The sequence below is a fragment of the Tamandua tetradactyla genome, chromosome 13 (assembly GCF_023851605.1).
Source record: "Tamandua tetradactyla isolate mTamTet1 chromosome 13, mTamTet1.pri, whole genome shotgun sequence".
NCBI classification, from domain to species: Eukaryota; Metazoa; Chordata; class Mammalia; order Pilosa; family Myrmecophagidae; genus Tamandua; species Tamandua tetradactyla.
The window spans coordinates 49,050,746-49,070,824 of NC_135339.1; the positions used below are offsets into that span (position 1 = coordinate 49,050,746).

Below are 20,079 nucleotides of genomic sequence, written 5' to 3' on the forward strand. Positions count from 1 at the left end.
GGTAGGCTGTGGATAAATCCCAAACTGAATTTCTGTTATGAGTAATAAATGGGATTTTCACCAAAACTCCCAATTTCCTTTCCCTCCAATTCCAATGCCAGTTTCACGGTCAAATCCAGCTGCATCACTGCATGTGTACTCTGCAGTCTTAAAGGCACCCAGTCCTGTTCATATCGGTGAAAAGTGATACTGGGAAAAGGGAGCACCCAGGTGGTTCCTTGGGCCAGGGGTGAAGCATGCAGCGTGTCAGACGCGAAAGCCGCCGCACACAACCCATTTACTCTAGCTTTAGGGCATCTACAGGAACTTGCTTCCACCCGTCACTTTTTCTACAGAATGCTGGAGCCTGCTGCCGCGGCCGCGGAAGGGAGGAGGGGGCGGAGGGAGAGGTGGAGGCGGCACCCAGGGGCCAAGGCAGGGGAGGCCCGGACCTTCGCGGTGACAATTTCTCTTCCTGTGGCGGCCGCGGCAGCGAAGGCTGCTGCAGTCTGGACAGCCTGCGCGTGGGTTGGCGGAGGGCGCTGTTAGTCCCAGGCCCTGGGAGGCCACCGCAGCGACGAGAACGAGGAGGAGGAGGAGGGGGAGGAGTGCAACGCTTGCAGCCCGAGCGACTGGAACCCGCGAAGCTCTACCGGGACGCAGAAGAGACGGGGAGGAGGCACGGCCAAGGCTAGCGAGCAGGCGCCGCCTCGCTGGGGGCCGATATCCCCGGCCCGCAGTGCCTTCTAGCAAAAGCCACCGCGGCCCGGGCTGCAGCCGCCAGACGGATGCGAAGGCCACACGGCAGGCGCCGGGGCAGCCGCCACAGTCGCCGTCCCACGCGGGCTCCGGATATCGCGGGTTGCTGGTGAGCGGGCGCGCGTGTGAGTGAGCGCGCCCCGGCGCGGGCGAGTGTGTGTGCACAACGGGTGCGTGTGCCCGGTGCGTGAGCCCCGTGGCGGCGTCCGGTCGCGTTTGGCTCGGCAGGAGGAAAATGTGCTTCCCCCAGAGTCCTCCTTCTTCTCGCCGGTCCTCCCCGGGGCCGCAGCCTCCTGCTCTTTCCTCTGCGCGCCCCCAGCCGGGCCCTGGGGGTTAGTCTCACCTTGATGGGGAAGGGAGGAAGGAAGGAAGCTGTGGCTTCTGGTGGCAGGGCGGAACTCTGGAGGTGACCTCTACGTGGATGTGCGTGCATTTCTGGTTCTGATGTAGGGTGCAGCCTTGGAGATAATGCCGGCAGTCAGAGGGGCAGCAAGCTCTTTCTTTGCCCGTGTGTGATGGAGGAGGGCGAGTGTTTGGAAAAGCGGACCTTTTAACCCAGCTGGATGTGCGGCACGGCTTTCTGTATGAGTTTTACTTTTATGTCGTCTCCGAGTCACTCTGAGACATGTGCCCTACGCAGAATGAAGGCTTCCAAAGAAATGCGCAGAAATGGAATGTTATAAAAACTTGTGATTTACCAGAACTTTCGCCCAAACAACCCATATAAAACAAGCCAATAGCCAAGAGCCTAAGGTGCTATAATTACTGAAATTAAAAAAAAAAATTTTACACAAGGAATAAATAATTCAAGAGAGAGAACCGGACCTAGGGAATTAAAAAAAAAATTGTTGGGGGTTGGAAGAAAGGAGGGAGGGGCTTTCTGGGAAGCAATATTTAGTGGTAAGTGAAACATCTTTCAAAGCAAGCCTCAGTGAACACACTAATTTCCAAACATCCTGCTATTACTGAGAAAAAATGAAGTCCTAGATTTATATCACTTGGAAGCTCCTTTATGGCCTCATGATTCAAGGCCCTGTCAAAGGCAACGTGGCAGAGCTCTTCCAGCAGATAAATTGCACCTGAGTGTTTGATTTTATGTTGAATTTTTGGGTGTGATTTTCTATGGCCGTTTTACACAGATTGAAAGCCGCTGTATTCTATTTTTTTTCCAGACCCTGTTTCAATCAATTGTATGCTTGCAGGATGGATGCTACATTGAACTTTAAAAATGTAACCTGCAACTAAATTATAGTGGCCATTTTGTAGCTATAATATAAACATCTCTTTTTTAAGCCGTGTTACGCCTTTGAGCAGTGCGCTGTTCTTGTTTGCCATTTGCTCCAGTACAGCTTCTTCATTCAAAGGCATGAAATATTACTGGGATCTGCCTGGAAAATGAACTGGCTGCTTGTTTTCCCTTCAAGCATATATGTAATGAATTGTTTGCCCCTTGGGAATCTACGTGTGCATATACTTCACCTGTAATTTATGTATCAGGTGGTTCTTGGGGGTTTTAAGAAGAAGCTTGTTTTCTTAAAATCTTTTTTTAAGATCTTAAGGCCAAGAACCCAAGGCCTCAAGCCATGTCTGGGTTTTGAAGGCCACTTTCTTGCCTACTTTTGTCCCATTTCATAGGACTCTCATTGCCCCTTGGAGGGAGGGGGAGGAGTGGTGGGGCAGTGTTGGGGTGATGTCCTCACGTAGGAAGAGCTGCATCCTCAGTGCTGGCCTGTTCCTCCTGGAGAAGGGGGGCACAGTCACCAGCAGCTGCCTCTTGGACTGGTTCTTGAGGAGACTGATAAGAACGGTTAACAGATTAGTATTATTGGTTCCCTACCTCTGCTTCCTTTCGGCACATGGCACTTAATTCAACTCAGTTTGACATTACCCCTCCTTCAAGGATGCTTCCCAGATCTGCTTACAGCTCCAGTCCCAGGGAGTGGGGTTGGATTTTACCAAGAAGCAAAGCCTGGTCATTCTTACTCAAAAAAGATGAGAGAAGACATGTGAGAGGAAGTATATAGCTGTTGCTCAGGAAGTGTCACCTGCCTTTCTGGCGGATATAGTTACTAGTTAGAACCATTTGACTGAGTCCAATGGATTCGTAATTCTCTCTAAAACTAGCATTTTCCCTTGACCCTGTGAAAGATTTATAGGCGACTTCAGCTGAAGCTATGAGAAATTAGTCATATCCCATCTCTGGAATCATTAGAGTCAGCTTTCTTTCTCTTGAGGTTGACAGAGAGCAGCTACTCAATAAATATTTGTTAACTGGGTAACAATTCTAGAATGCCTTTTTCTTCTTCCCAGCCTAACTACATCACCTCTTCTAATATTGATTGTTAACCATAACTTTATATGAATCACCAAACATTTCATCAAATTGAAACCTAGTTAATATATTCAACTAAGAACACCAACTTCCTCAAGTAAAGGGAAAAATTTTTTTAAAAACATTGTACTGCACCTGTTGATTTGCTTAATTCCACCATTTGAACATGTGAACTGTTGAGCTGACTGTTTGAGTGTATGTTTGCAGAACCTGAGTTGACATCAGAATATTCGACTCAGGAATAATCTGGACGTAGCTACATCTGGATGTGGCTTTTGTCAAATTATTTGCATTGTTAAGCAAGTCAGAGGAACTTCTAGTACAATCCTGCATCTCTTCATGCCAAGTGCAGAGGCCAGTTAAACATTTGGCCACTTGCTTAGTCTTCAAAGCACGTATTGTTAGATTTTCTTTCTAAATATTAAAATACATCCTTGTTATTTTTTATCCATTGATGTGGTTTGCTTAGAGACATTAATTCAAACTGGGGGCTACCTAGTAACTTATTTTATTAACAGCAGCCTCTTTATGTAAGCACCAATAATTCCTGTGCTTTGATTTGCTCTAGTTAAGGCAATGGGTACATTGCGTGGTCTTTAATATTAAGGGTGTTTATGCCGTCTTCTTTTTTTTTTTTTTTATTAATTAAAAAAAGAATTAACAAAACAATTAGAAATCATTCCAATCTACATGTACAATCAGTAATTCTTAATAACATCACATAGTTGCATATTCATCATTTCTTAGTACATTTGCATCGATTTAGAAAAAGAAATAAAAAGACAACAGAATAAGAATTAAAACAATAATAGAAAGAAAAAAAAAAAAAAACCAAAAACAAAAAACCTATACCTCACATGCAGCTTCATTCAGTGTTTTAACATAATTGCATTACAATTGGGTAGTATTGTGCTGTCCATTTCTGAGTTTTTATATCCAGTCCCGTTGTACAGTCTGTATCCCTTCAGCTCCAATTATCCCTTCTCTTTTTTTTTTTTTTTAATTAACGGAAAAAAAAGAAATTAACCCAACATTTAGAGATCATACCATTCTACATATGCAATCATTAATTCTTAACATCATCACATAGATGCATGATCATCATTTCTTAGTACATATGCATTGGTTTAGAAGAACTAGCAACATAACCGAAAAAGATATAGAATGTTAATATAGAGAAAAAAATAAAAGTAATAATAGTAAAATCAAAACAAAACAAAACAAAACAAAAACCTATAGCTCAGATGCAGCTTCATTCAGTGTTTTAACATGATTACTTTACGATTAGGTATTATTGTGCTGTCCATTTTTGAGTTTTTGTATCTAGTCCTGTTACACCGTCTGTATCCCTTCAACTCCAATTGTATGCCGTCTTCTTTACTGTTTTGGTTCTGACTTTCCATCCCCAGCCACTAGAGGTTTTCGCAGTGATTCATGATCTACTTTTAGGAGGAAAGATTAAAATGCTGTCTGAAATATGCCCGGATATTAACATTGTATTGCATTGTTAGAGCAGATTTTCTCTTTGAAATTCTTCATGGCGCTCCCTAAGCTTGTTTCATTCAGAATAAAAATGAAGTGAGTTTATATTTTCTCTGTTGAACTATGTCCAAAAATAAATAAAATGAAGAATGGCGAACACTGTTCTGCTCTGCATAGTAAAACGAGACCATTCTTATCAAGTATTTGATAACTAGGCACTTGAGCACTTGAATGGAAGTTGAAGGCATGTTCCTTCGAGTCTTACTAAGGCCCTCGAAACCGCGGGATTTGATGTGGTGCGCAATCGCAGGTCCTGGAAAGGGAGTGCTTGATGAAAATATCTTTGGGGAGAGTCCTTTAGCAGTTGGTTGGGAAATGAACTGATAGAAGGAGTGGAAAACAGTCATCTGGTGTGTGATAATGGCAGCCTCAAATAAGATCTTAGGGACACTGAGATGGAGAAGGGAAAAGTTCAGTCAGGCATAAATCAGGACTCTTTGTTTTATGTGGAAAAGGGGTGGCAAACCTATGGCACGAGCAGGATCACTAATGCATTCCACACCCACAGCAGACATCACCAGTCGACCAGAGCACTCTTTCCTGCTGAGTCCTGGCACAGACTTAGAATCTTGAATGATTTGACAAATAGTTATTAACATGTATTAGTTATTTGAACATGTGCTAGCTAGCAGGCACTGGACTAAGCCTTAACACGTTATGTGGCTGGTGTTTACCTCTTACTATTTGCATGTCCTTGGCAAGTTACTAACTCCTCTGAGTGTCAGTTTCCTCATCTTTCAACTGGGATATTAGTTTCTATCTCATAGGGTTTGGGGGAGGATTTCAAATAGGTGTAAATGAAAAGTGCTCAGAATAGTGTCTGGCACAAAGTGCTATATATAATTGTTGTTATTAATTCATAAAGCAACCTTTTGTACTAGGTACCATTTGCAGCCTTAACAATTGAGATATGAAGAGGTAGGTAAATTGTTCAGGGTCATAGGCTGGTAAAATGTGAGAGCTGGAAGTCAAAGCCAGATAATCTAACTCTAACGCCTCCTTTCCGAAGTTGTACATATCCCTGCCTCCTATGTACTTACTACCTGCCAGGTGTTGGGGGCACTGAAGGGAGCAAAAAAGGGACTTTTTCTTGTAGAGCTTCAGGACTCCTGTCATCTCCCATGTAGAATTTGCCATCTCTAATAAAGAATTACAAATTTTTTACTAATTTTCGCTGATGTTTTAGTATTTCATAAATGGTGTTCTTTTTTATGAAGTCCCAATTTTTGTGCTTTTACTTATACTTTAAGGGTTGTTTTTATTTTATTTGGTCTAACACTGTTGACATATACTATATGAAGTCGTCTAATGTATGAGACTCTGGAGCAGGTAGGTATCAGTAGTTGGAAAAAGCTATGCCATCCATTTCTCTCCATACTACCAGATTCTGAAGTATCTTCCTGTCCATGAGCTGTGAGTGATGGCATTTCTAAACACTTTTATTCAGCACATTCAGGGCATTTTATAGAGTAACAGCAGAGTAAATTTTAGCTGTTCTTTGACTTGTTGAAGTAATTAAGGCTAATTATAAGAGGATGGATTTTAATTATAGGTGGGAAGACTACTTTAGCAGCAAAGAATAAAAAAAACTTACTGATTCTGGAGCTTCTTTAGGATAGAAAATACCCTGATTTCAGTATTTTAACATTATTACTTAATCCTTATAATTCTTCGTTCCCATAAATAACTCTCAGAAATGTTGCATTTTCTAAGGAGGCAAAATTTTTTCTTGATCTTGAATAAAGTTCATGGGTAAAACATGCACTATTTGAGTAAAAAAATGAAAATCCCATCTTTAAAAATATACTCTGGGGCGGGCCGTGGTGGCTCAGCGGGCAAGAGTGCTTGCCTGCCGTGCCGGAGGACCCCGGTTCGATTCCCGGCCCCAGCCCATGTAAAAAACAAACAAACAAACAAAAATATAATAAAACAAGAAAATGTTTAAAAAAAAAAAAATGTTTCCCTTTCTTCCTCCCTTCCTTCCTTCCATCCTTCCTTCCTTCTCTGTCTTTCCTTCCTTTCCTCCCTCTCTCTTTAAAAAAAAAAAAAAAAAAAAAAAAAAAAATATACTCTGATTCCCAATACCTGCCCATGCAAAAAAAAAAAAAAAAAAAACCACCAAGTACATATATATATATGTACAAATATATATATACACACACTCTTGTCCTTGTTTTTAGTAAACATACGTGGAAATATTAAGTATTCAAGGAGCAGGATTTATACAGTCTATTCTCAAATGTTTAGAAAATAAATAAACATGAGAATAGACGAAATGATGTGGCAATGGCAAATATGGCAAAATGTTAGAAAAAGTTAATTAGAAATACATATGTTCTGAGTCTCTTTGATTTATCCTTCTATGTAAGTTACACATTTGATTACTTAACTAAAGTTAAATTTCCAATAAAAGGAACTGTTTCTTAATTTCATTAGTTTAAACTTGATTAAGTATGACAGAATTCGAGGTTTAATTTGGTGTTTTATTTTTTGTTTTAAATTTTTGTTGTGCTTATATTTCAATGGCATTATGGTAACAGAACCAAAGACGCAGCAGAGGCTTATACAAGGAAGAGATAACTCTTAAGAGATGCATCAGGAATTATGCATTTTGATCATTTGATTTGATGACTGAGATTTTTTTTTAAACACAAGATCAGCAGTGACTCATTTTTAACCCTTCTGTGCTCCCTGTGAACACTGCCTGCTTGTTTTACATTTGCCTGTGCTCAGAGAGAAGTTGCAGTATGAGTCTATTTTGAGAATGCTCCATTTCAGGATTGAATGGCTTGGGCAGTCAATCAAGTGCATATTTTGATAATCAAAGGCAGGAGGAAAATTATAGTCAGGAGTGGTGATTTAACACTGGAAATGTGCATTCTAGCAACTGAGAAGAAATACGTAGGCCTTTGTACCTGTGAGTTCATCCTACAGTCTTCTGGTGGATTGACTCTAGTTTTTTGTTGTTGTTTTTCCAATCCATTCTGTCCTTGAAAGAGTAGTTTATAAATTGGTTGACGGATAATTTTTTTTTTTTAACACTAGGAACAAATTGGTGGACGGTGGGGCACAAACACTGCTTCTTGAATGGTTATGGTTGTCATGTCTCAGTCTCTTAATCTGGAACTGTTCCTCTGTCTTTCATTGTCTTCCATGATTTTGATACTTTTCAGAGTACTGGACAGTTACTTGGGTTTGTCTGACATTTCTTCATGAGTATCTCATCAAGGGTGTGACCTAGTCTAGAGCTGGTCAAAAACATCTTCCCTGAGAAGAGATATGCTGAAGCTGACACTGGAAAGATGAGTCGGATGTAGAAGTGTAAAGTGAGGTTGGAGTGTATTTGCATAATCTTGCTTGGTGTATCTCAAACTGAAAGATACCAGTGTGTGAAGCAGGGCTCGCGAGAGGAAGCTGCTGAGGGGCAGCTGGTGGGACTGAGCTTTGTGGGACCCATGAAAGACTGAGGTGGAAAGCCATGAAAGAGTTTTAAGCAAAGGAATGACAATATCTGGGTCAGATTTCTAAAAGGTCATGATACGTGTTGTATGTAGAATTAATTCAAAGGGAGCAAGATGGAAACAGAGAGGCCAATTAGAAGGCTTCTAATAAAGCAGGGAGGCATAGATTAGGGTGCTATGAGCAAAGATGGTGAGAAGATGATCTGAGAAATATTTTGGAGGGAGAATGAGCAGATGTCCGGGTAGATTGGGCATGTGGTTGAGGGAGAGGGCAGAATGCAAGGTTTTGGTAAGTTTTGAGTACTCAGATGACATTCAAACAATTTACTAAGTTAAGATCGGGGAGGTGTTTTCTTTCTTCAAGTCAGAAGCATTGCCATTTCCAATTCCTTTAGATGCTAACGTTTAAAAATACCCTTGCCTGTTTATGCTCCTGTATTCCAGTATAGACCGTGACTTCACATACTAAAGTGTCTAGTTTGGGCAGATCATGTTTAAGTAACTAAACATGTTTAAGCAGACTCAGGGGGTCCCTCCCCAGTTAAAATTTGAGGCAGAAGGAAAGAAGTCCATTTTGGCTGGTGGTAAAAGAAACTTCATCCTGGTCTGACTCCTTATGTAAAAGTAAGTTCCATGTGGATCAAAGATATTTATACAGAAGTATTCAATCATAAAATTACCAGAAGAAAAGGTTGGTGGATGTAATTAAAAGATTTTTATGATCAGGGAGTTTGATGGCCTTTTAATAAAGCATAATAAACCGTGATACAATAAAAGAAAAAATAGGTCCATTGACAACCTAAAATTTAAAAATTTTGTATGACAGAAAAAATGTAGATGGTATGAAGGAAATAGAAAACCACCATTTTCCAACACCACAGTACTAATTGTTTCCAGCAAGAGTTCTCTTTGGTTGCTAAAATTAGTGGGCAAAAAACATTTGCATAGTCTCAAAATAACTCCCTAAAGATACTTTTTAATTATGAAGGGACAAATAGTATCTTTAAAATGGAGAATTTTAGCAATCATAGCTTAAACAAGTGAAAAAATTAACATCATGAGTAATGGGACAAATTGATGACACGTGCCTCCACATCCTCACTCTTTTGCCAAAAATGCATATCGCTCGCTGTTTCCTGTATTTCTGCTTTGTAGCACTTGCCACGATTTTAATGATATAATTGTATCTAAAATTGCTTAATATCTACTTACACCTCTCCGCCCCAGCCCCTCACCATTAGCAGAATGTAAGTTCCCCAAAAAACTCACTGTTGTATCACTGGCTTCTAGCACAAAGTAGGAGTTTGATAAATAATGTTGAATAAATAAATGAATGAATTTATTTCAAGCTAGCAATATTTAGCCTTGGAACATATTGAGTAAGAAATTATGATTGAATGGCTTGGCATAAATGGATGGGAGGATATGTGAAGGCTCAGTGCTAAAGCTCAGGTAGTTTTCGTTGAAACCATGAAAAAATTGCATCTTGTGGAAGAAAGGTATAATAAAAACCCCAGAAAATTAATAGTTGAGATGAAGAGAGAGGAAAGAGGGTAGAAAGAAAATAACCCCCTAGTTTACAGAGACCAAGGCAGAGGGTTTGTTCTAAAGTAGGGAATATTCTGCCGATGAAGGCCAGGCACTTAGGAGATTAACTGCTTTATAACAGGTTTATTTGATGCAGTGACTCTCAAGCTTTAATGTGCATAAAGATTCCGTGGGCTGCTTGATAAAAATAGAGATCCCAGGGCACGCTTCCCACAAATTCTAAGTCAGTGGGGCCTAGAAATTTTCTTTTGGTCATCAGAGCCCCATTCCCTACCAAGTAATTATGGTGCAGTTGATCCAGGATCTACACTCTAAGGAAATATTGCATCAGAAGTTGGGGGATGTCACCTGCAAGGAAGGAAGGTGGGGAGGGAATGAGTGGTGAGAAGACAGAGACGGCAGGTGGGCCTCTTGCTAACAGCTCTGGCAGTAGGAGGAGCTCTTCAAGCCTTTCTCAAGAACTGCCAGGGAAAGTTATTTAGAGACACTGCCTTTTTTTGCCTTTGTCTTCTGAATTGAGAAGATTGTCTAGTGTGAAGCCAAGTCTGTGAATGGAACAGGTTGAACAGTAAAGATTCCTGTGTTAGGATAGTTGGAGAAGTATTTTAGAAAAGTTGTCTTTTGCTTGTGAATAGTAGTGCTGGACTAAATTCATCTTGCTGAAGTACGTCCTTAGGAAATGTATGAAGATTACATGGAATGAAATAAAAATGCCCAAGGACTGATCCTAACTCTGAACTTCAGGGATATGGCCAGTAGGAAAATTTTTAAATATGTTTATTATTATATTATATATATTTTCATATATTTAAAAAAATGTCTTTCTGGCTTGTTACACCCATTGAATATACTCCATTGAATTAAGTAGTCTCTAGATAGTATTTTCTTAAAAGCAAATTGAATAAAAGGGAAGCATATTAAAATATGCATTGAAGTTTGAGTGGCTATGCATAATTTCCAGGAATTTTTGCTGTTTCACCAGCAGCAGAGTAAAATGTACAAATTCATTTTTGTGATGCAGAAATATTTGTGGACAAATATGAATTTCTCCCTCAACACCTCAAATTCACTAGGCCCAGTGACACCAAATGTTTTATGATGCATATTAATGGAATCATCTCATTCAAAGAACAAAGAAACCCCACAGCATCCTAACTTGGTTTATGAGCATATAAAATGCCTTTTGAATACCACAAAGCTTAGAATTTGTTATTAAAAACCAGAAAATATTTTGAATTGAGTGGTGTCTTGGTATAATAATTATGCATTTGAATTTTTAAACTGAATTCCAGGGGCTAGTCCACTGACCCAAATCATTCTGCCAAAGCAGCGAATAAAGGGAATGCTCATTCATTTCTTCAGCAGGGAGAAGTTTATGAATCAGATATTTGTAATGCTGAATCGAAATCTTCATTTCTGCAGTAAATTTTCATCCTTATCCAAGAATCTGCCCTTCCCCTGGATTTCACTGTTAACTGTTAAACTCTAATTGCCAGTATCAGTGTGTGACTAAGAGAATGAGCTCTGGTGTTACATGCACCTAAATTGTGCTCCCTCCTCCATTATTTGCTCAAGTTACTTAACTCTTTTAGACATTAGTTTTCTCAGCTCTAAAGCAGCGAGAGCAGTAGGGGTCATTTATTGAGTGCTTACCGACACCAGGCATGTGCTGTATGTTTCACAGACGTTATTTCACTACACCTTCTCAACACCTCGGTTCATTTGTTATTAATTTACCGAGCCCATTTTGCAGTTTGGGAAACTTAACTGCAGTTTAGTGATTGCTGGAAATCAAAATTTAAACCCAGGCTGTCTGACTCTGGATGTTGCATTTTTAATCTCCAGGTTCAACTGCCCCCCTATTTAATGATGCTATCATGAGGGCTGAGATTATATGTACATTATTCCTTCATCTCAATTAACCAGGGAAGGAAAGTGTTCTGTAAAAGGGACCTATTGTTATTTTGACAGCTCTTTTGCCACCTTTTGCTATGTTAAAAATAGTATATAGTCTTAACCATAATGGTTTACCTACCCAGAACTCAATTCCTAATTATCTAGAAAAGTGTGGAGGGGAAAAACCAAAGATGAAAAAATGCTTTTTGAGCAGTGAAGTTAGAACTCATGGAGCACATTCACTGTGATCAGCATGTGGTTTAATCACAGGAGGGTCCTTCAGATCCCCACCTACTCTACTCTGTAAGTTTATCACCAAAAATTTAAATTGTTGCTATAAAATAGCTTAAAGAAGGGGGCGGGGAGAAGGACTGACGTCAGAAAACTTGAATAAAGAAGTTGCTATTTAATGAAATTCTGGACCTGTTATACGTTAAAAGGAACAAATTAGAAGTGGAAATAAGCATTGTTATTGGCAGATATGTTGAAATAGGCCTGTTCATCATCAAGACAGAGCTAAATAGTGTTCATATGTTAAGTCAAGGAAGAATGTAACATATTTTAGAAATATTTCCTCCCAACATGGTTGAATATCACAAAATTTATTTTAGCTTTTGAAAGCCATTCAGAATTACTGCCATTGTCATGGGACTCACATAGGTAAAAATATCCTTTATATTGACAAAGGAACCCTATACCAGGTAGGCATCTTTGGTACAGAATACCGAGTGCCTTGAGTAATGGCATTCACTATCTTACATAATAAGTTAGGTGAACAGTTACAGGATTAGTTCAGCAGCTCAAAACGTCAGCAAGGAGCCAGGCTCATTCCATCCTATGTCTCTACCATCCTGGGCACACTGGCCTGCTTCTTAGGCTTGGCTTTTCTAGTTGCAAGACAGTGGCTGCATGTCAAGTCTTGCATGAAGAACATAACGTCCAGCTGATGAGAAGCTGTAAGTGTGTGACTCAGAAGAGCCTTTTGTGTGTGTGTGTGCATCTGTCATATACTCCAGGATGTCTTTGTATTAGAGATGAAACTCCATTCCTAAATTCTCCTGACAGATTTCCCTTCAGCTCCCATTGGCCAAGATTTAGTAACTTGTCAACTTGCCAAATTCTGGCTGCAGGGGAGGTGGAGAATGTGGATAACTGGTGGGATTGGGCAGTGCAGGCAAGAAAGAAATGACGGTGGGGTGGGTGGTTGGCTGCTCGATAGACAAGTGGTAGGGTCTGTCAATAAGTAACTGCAAAGAATTAAGTAGTTAAACATCAATCATCTCTGATATCTATAAGATATGTAGGACAGAAGTAAGTCATCTACTTCTCAAACCATTTGATGTGCGAAGGCACCGACTTTTGTTGAATTTTCCTACTGCAAGCCAAAAACTGTGGTAGAATATTTATTTATCACTTCATTTCATTTTCACTTGAGTTCTTCTGGAAAGGTATTATTGTCCCCATTTAATAGATGAAAATAATGTCACCAAAAAGTTAAATAAGATACTGTAGCACTCCTAACTCATGGTGATGGAAGCTGGGTTCTCATACAAGTGTATATGGCCCCAAAGCCTTGAGTTCTTAGTACAGAGGTGGCCAATGTCTTCATCCTGGTGTCGTGACAAAAATTGTATCACACCATGTAAAATAATTATTTCATTTTATTATGGTTATAAGTATGACTCCATTGCTGTCAGGTTAGACAAAACTTCAATGTAATTGAAAATATGCACCCAGAATGGTTTATTTAATACATTTTTCAGTAATGACTGCATTCTTGCTAAGTGATCTCATCCCAGCCACGCTGTTGTGCTACGTTTAACGTGGACTATACGTCTCGGGATATGAGACAAGCACCTGGCACCTACGATGTCCTCACCTATGTTACTTACAAGTATAGAAAACTATGCAATAAAAGCTATATATATTCTGATTAAGTTTCATTTTTGTCTTATCTACATTTTTGTGCAGATAAGGTATCAACTGGGTCACAGCATTATTCAGAGTTGCAGATACTACTGATGAGTATAAAAAAAACAAAGTAATTTTTGGGTTTTAATGTCTGAATTTTAAAATCTTTCAAAATGAGCAGCCGGGGTGGGCTTAGATGTTTTTGTGTTGTTTTTCCCTAGAGGAGGTCCCAAACTGTAAGTGTATGACTCAGGAGATCCTTCTTTGTGCCTCTGTCATTTAAGGCATTGGAGTGACCCTTCACCTCCCTTTATCAAAATCAGATTAGATCACTATAGCCCACAATCTGTTACGATAATTTCTGTTATGCATCTCAGACTATTTAAAGCACTCTGTGTTCTTCCTGGAAAACCTGAACTCTAACCCAGGAGGGAAAGGAAAGGCTATTCCTTTTGGTCGACTGGATATTGCCACCTCCTTCAGGAGTTGGGGTGAGGTGTCCTGGCTTCTCTCATCTGCTGGGCCATTATAGAGGTGCTTATAGAGGTGACTACACCATTCAGGGTGAAAGAAGCACCAGAGAGAAAATGATAAATTGGGGTGTTGGACTCACTGACTCTTCTTTCTTTCACTATTCAAACATCTAAAGGGACTGTTGGCTGCCTAGGGATTCCCTTCCCGGATGCTGGAAGATACTGCTTTATACCTGAAAATGAGCCAAGATTCTGAGCTTAGCCAAACCAAAAATAACAAAAACAATAATAATAATAAAATAATGAAATAAAATAATAGAATTTACAAAAAAAGACAAAAGGAAATTAAGACTGAAAAAAAAATCACAAAATAAACACTCTACTAGGTCAGATATTTTCCCCTGTTCATTCTTGTCTCTCCGAGGCAGATTTGCAGGGCTTCTTCCATAACTTCTTGGGGGGTGGGGGGTGTTGAATCTTAGAGTCATTGAATTGGGATCCCAAAGTCAGGGGGATTTTGCCCTTGGGCTGTAGAACTGAGAGTAAAGTGTTACAAGCTCAGAGCTCTGGGATGTCGGCTTGCTGAGGGTCCCTGCCCCCTGCCAGGCCCCATGGATGAGACTCCATTTTTGCCACATCACCTCTGGGCATGGAGATCGGTTGGCCCAGGAGCTACTTCTTAGCTGAACAGCTGGGGCTGGTGGCCTCCGGGTGCTCACGGTGAATATACATGGTTCCCACATCTCTTCGTCGCCCCCGTTCCCCGAGCCCTTATATGCCAGGACCAACAGAAAGCACAGCTCTCATACTCCTCTTTCTAAGGTCAGTTTCGGGGTGAAGGTGGTTGTAGTCCTTGGAGGCTTCCATGAGGGAAAGAGGCTAGAGATGAAGGCAAGAAGACAGGAAACTCTGAACCAGAAAGAGCTCTCACGAGGTTTTAAAACAGGTTAAATATATCACAAGGCTGTAGGTCAGATGTTATCAAGCAACGAGAATGTAGGCGCTGCCGGGGAGGGTAAGGAATAGGTTGAAATTAAACCAGGAATTCCTGCTGAACATTTCAAATCCGTTGTAAGCTCCTCTCAGAGCGATAAAGTAAAAGGCCCCTTGTGCGGAAGGAAAGTGAGCCTCGGGGGGCGGGGGCTAATCAGGGTCCCCAGCAAGTAGATTGTGGTGCCAGGACTTGCACAGGGCTGTGTGACTCCAAGGCACGGGTCCGCGCAGTATACTCCATAGCACACGGGAGTTCATATTTCATTTGTGCAGGAGGTTGAATACTTCCATCAGCCTTGGGCATTCTCTGGCTGTCTTGCTTCAGGATATTTCCGGTTCTCCAAATTGTGATGTGTATCTTATCTTTAACATTTTAAGACAACTTCAGCCTATCTTCCCCACAGTGATTGCTCAAGTGTAAGGAATTAGAGCAGACCCCCTGGCCAGCTTCCTGAGCTTTCTCAAGTAGTTAATGCTGCATAGACTGCTTCTTTCTCTGAAGTAGCATTTACTTACAATCATGGCACTTAAGTTGTTTGCCTTTCCTCCTTTCGGAAATAGAGAACTGAAAGTAAAATGGCTTCGATTTCCTCATTCAGAGACTAAACGTTCGTTCTATTTGCTTGATACACTGCTGTCCCCACCTCCCTGTACTACCTAAAACACTGTCAGTTCTCTGGTTTCCTACAGTAACCTGCTAACTGAGCTTGCTACCTCCTCATTTACATAGACTAACTTCTCTTTTTTAAAAAACATAAAATTTGCCAATTAACTGTTTTTATTTGCAATTCACTGGCATTCATTGTGCCTACGGTTTTGTGCTACCATCACCGCCATCCACTGTCAAAGCTTTTCCATCACTGCAGACAGAGATTCTGTACCCATTAAGCAATAACTCTCCATTTTCCCCCTCTACCCGGCCCTGGTGATCTTTAATCTACTCTTTGTCTCTCTTAGTTTGTGTATTTTAGATAATTCACCTAGTGGAATCATACAATGCAGTTATCCCTTCCATGTCCCAACTCTCTCCATCAGGGTTTCGTTATATCGCAGGACAACCTAAGAAATTAAATGGGAATTTGAGGGGAGTTTTGCAAAAGCTGCAGAAGACACACAAAGGCCAGTAGACACAGAAAAAGTTTAGAAGCTCAGAAATGCATAAAATATATGTATGCAAATATGCGATGTAAAAGTGATGGGAGAGGCAACCTCTGCTGATCAAGAGGTAGCTGAGGAATTCCCTGAAACCCTGAAAAACAGATTTACCTGGACTTTCCATATCATGGGGATGCTGCGCCCCTAACCCTCACAATGTGTATTGTCCTTTCGTATCTGGCGTTTTTCACTCAGCGTAATGTTTTCAGGGTTCACCCAGATTGTAGAATGTATCAGACCTTAACTCCTCCAGAGCTCTCTTTTGAAAATGAAGAGCAGTTTATGTCAATCCCTTGCTTAACACCCTAAATAGCTCCCATTTCACTCTGAATAAAAGCAAAAGCCCATTCTACAATCTACAAAGGCCATGACAGCTCAGCCTTCCTGAGCTCTGACTTTGTTTCCCGTCGTTCTGCCATCTGCTGCCATGCACCAGCCACACGGCCCTTCTGGTTTCTCCTTAGAGCCAGTTTAGGGCTTAGGCTTAGGCTTCACCTTAGGGCTCCTGCGTTAGCTCTTTCCCAACCCCCTCACCTCACTTCCTTCAACCGCTTGCTTCATTTTTTATTTCCAAGTGAGACATTCCTTGACAACACCATTTAACACTGAAACCTGCTGCCCACCCTACACTATTCCTAGTTCTCCTCATCTGCTCTTTTTCTTTTTTTGATTGCATCCATTACCATCTAACTAACTTATTTATTAGATTTACTGTTTATAAATGTAAACTTCACAAGTAATCTTGGCTTATTCTGTTCACCAATATGACCTACGCACCTTGAACAGTGCCTGGAGCATTCTTGGTGCTCCAATCATATGTGTTGGGTGAATATATGACTGAATTAATGAATGGTCATGTATTAAGAGAATTAATGTATTAAGCCTGGTATGTTTGGGCTCAGAGGCACATTTTAGCACAGAATTACAAGCAAGTATTTACCAAGCTTCTTCTCTATACCTGGAGATGGGATGGAGACATACTGTAGGTTCCAAGTAGATTGCTGCTTCATTCATTTGTTTGACAAATATATATCAAGTACCTGTTGTGCAGTAGGTACTGTTCTCAAGTTAGCAAAGAAGACAAATAGTAATAAATAAATGTTCCAGTGGTGCTAGATTCTCTGATTTTGTTTTATTTTTTGACAAGCTCAAAATTTGAATTTTTGTGTGAACTCTTCTAATTTTCAAGTGTTAGTAACTAATTTAGAAGTTAAAATTTACTGTCATGACCAAATTAAATAAGAGTAATAGCCAAATATTGCCTGTAGGGCTATAGGGTACAATATCTGGCTTACATGCTCGCCTGAGGGATTGTGCTGCTGACACTGAAGAAGGGTGAAATTTCTAGATGGAGAAGTGGGATCTCACATGCTCAGTATTTCCATGAGCTGAGGGGAAGGGAAGGAGGAAAGAGCATATTCCTGCTATTTCCTGTACCTGGGGCAAGGGTGTGGTGGCAGGACAGACAGGATGCAGAGGCTGGACAGACAGGTGCTGAGGCTGAGGCAGTGGAAACTGTTTGGTTTGCTAAGTGGACAAGATGCATTATATCAGAAATGGGATGGCTTTTATAATGGAGATTTATTAGCTTACAAGTTTATAGTTCTGAGGCTGTGGAAATGTTCAAATCAAGGCATCACCAGGCGATACTTTCTCCCCAAAGACCAGCTGCCAGTGACCCTCAGCAGCTCTGCACATGGCCAGGCACATGCTGATGTCTGCTGGTCTCTCCATTCTCCCAGGTTTCGTTGCTTCCAGCTTCTGGCTACCTCTTTGTTTCTGTGGTTTCTCTCTGTTTTCTGTGTGTTCTCTCAGCTTTTCTGGTTTTTCTCTCAACTTCTCTATGTGCTTCTCAGTCTGAGTGTAAACAAACTAGGATGCCTCTTTTATCCTTCCTGCATTGCTGTCACTTGTCCTCATGATGCAAGATGGCCCATCTGTGGGTCAGCAGTCCCGCTGGCAGAAGGGAAGGGGAGGTGCAGCCAGCCATGCAGATGCTGGTCACCTCACTCCTGCTCCCCACCCCCGCTGGCCAGAACTTGGACACATCGCCACATCCAACTCCGGGAAATGGTGATTTCAGCTGGGTGGTCTGTATCAGCTAAAAATTTATTTTTATCTCAGACAGAGAGCTCCAAATCTGCCTTTTCTCACTTGGCAGTTCCATAGCTTGGAAGGCAGAGCCCTCGGCCTTCTCTAGAGGTGAAAAAGGCTTGATATTTGCATTTTCTGCCTCCTGCACAGTCAGGCTGCGGACAGGATGCCGAGGTGCTACAGCCAGAGGAGGCTCTGCCCGTGAGTCTCCATCTCATACTGTGAACAAAAGCTAGTGATGTGACTGAAATAAGAGCAGCTGCTTACAGATTCCAAAGCAGCATCTGGGCTGATGGTGGAAGCTGCAAACTCCCCTGTTTGGCAGTGACAGGCAGCACAGTGTCTTCACCAGAGCAGTGCCACAGGGTGATTTTTTCTTCTTTTTTTCATTAAAAAATTTTTTTTAGAGAGGTTTTAGTTCTACAGAAAAGTTAGGCCTAAAGTACAGAGCCACAGGGTGACTTTTGAGTGTAGCTTCCAAGCCTGATTTCTCTTGTACTCCTGGAAATTTGTGATCTTTCCATTATCCTTCTATGAATTCAGAGTCAGTATCTTTGCTTGCAACCAAGTTTGATGCGTTCTCAAATGCAGTGTCTTTCAAAATATTGTTTAGAAATCTCATGTATCCAAATTACTTGGACTACTTCTAAAAATGCCTGTTCATGGGCTTAAAGTCACTGGATTCAGAATCCTTGTGGTCAAATCCCAGGAACCCGCATTTTTAACAGTTTCAGGTTTGTTGTCTCAGGTTTTTAGGTACAGGGAAGTTTAAGAACCATTGTTCTGATATTTCCAAATTTAAAAATTATTTGTTGTCTGCTCTTCTTTGTTTATAATTTGCTGTCTGTTTCTTTTAGCAACCCGTAGAAGAAATAATTCTCGACTTTTGCAAGAACTAATATACAGCTGACCAGTATTTCCTTCTCTTCTCCCTCCCTCTCTACACACTCCATAAACCTTTGTTCTATTTCTTGAACTCTTTAAGTCTTTTTTTTTTCTGGTTTATTTCTTCTTGTTGAGAAGTGATTATTCCCCAATTGGGATCGCCTGCATTCAGTGGTGCCAGAATTGCTAACTTGGATTTTAAACTATAGTGTGACTCTGGCTCTCTCTAGGTTGTTTGTTTCTTGGATATTTCTGCAACCTGCAGGCTTAGACCTTAATGTTTATTCCAGGGATCACTGGAGAGGATAAAGGAGAAGGACTAGAACACGCAGGATGACTTTCCTTGGAGGGTTTCTTAGCCATGGATTCAGGCCAGATTAAGGCAATGAAACGTTAACCTATATCCTCCTGAGATGTCTACAATCATGGAATGTCTTGAAAGAATGTCACAAATTGAAAACTAAAGAGAAAATAAATATCCAAATCACAGAAGTCACTAGTGGCATATAAAGGCCAAAACAAGTGGGAAGTGGTTATGCAGAGCTTGGCCTAAACTAGTATAAAAAGGAAGGGGACTGGGCATCGGGTATATTCACCTGTTTCTTCAACTGCAAAATAAAGATTTTAATAACAGATAATACGTATGTAGTATGGACTGAGTGCTAGGAAGTACTCGAAGCACTTTATAACTCATTTAATCCTTAGCACCACCATAAATATGACATAGATACCATCATTTCCCCATTTTTCGGAAAGGTTGTGTAACTCACCTGCAGTTTCCTAGCTAGCGTATTAGATTTCTGTGGCTGCATTACAAGTTACCACGTGTGTAATGACTTAAAACAACCACATACCTTTGGGTGGGTCCAGAGTCCGGCGACAGCTTACCTGCGTCCTCTCCTCACAGTCTTAGCCTGCCAGGCTGTCATCTCACCTGGGGCTCAGGCTCCTCTTCCAAACTCGCATGGTTGTTGGCGGAATTCATTTCCTTGAAGCTGTAGCAGTCACAGCAGCTTGCTTCTTCAAGGCCAGCGGGAAGGTGTCTCCCTCT

General features: G+C 41.0%; 1 protein-coding gene across 1 annotated transcript in view; it reads left to right on the forward strand.

Moving 5' to 3' along the window:
* Nucleotides 1-420: 420 nt before the first annotated feature.
* STAMBPL1 (STAM binding protein like 1) overlaps nt 421-20,079 on the forward strand; it is a 43,706-nt gene continuing 24,047 nt past the window's right edge. The window contains exon 1 of the mRNA XM_077125360.1: nt 421-847. The gene's annotated coding sequence lies outside the window, so the exon portion shown is untranslated. The remainder of the gene's footprint in view (nt 848-20,079) is intronic.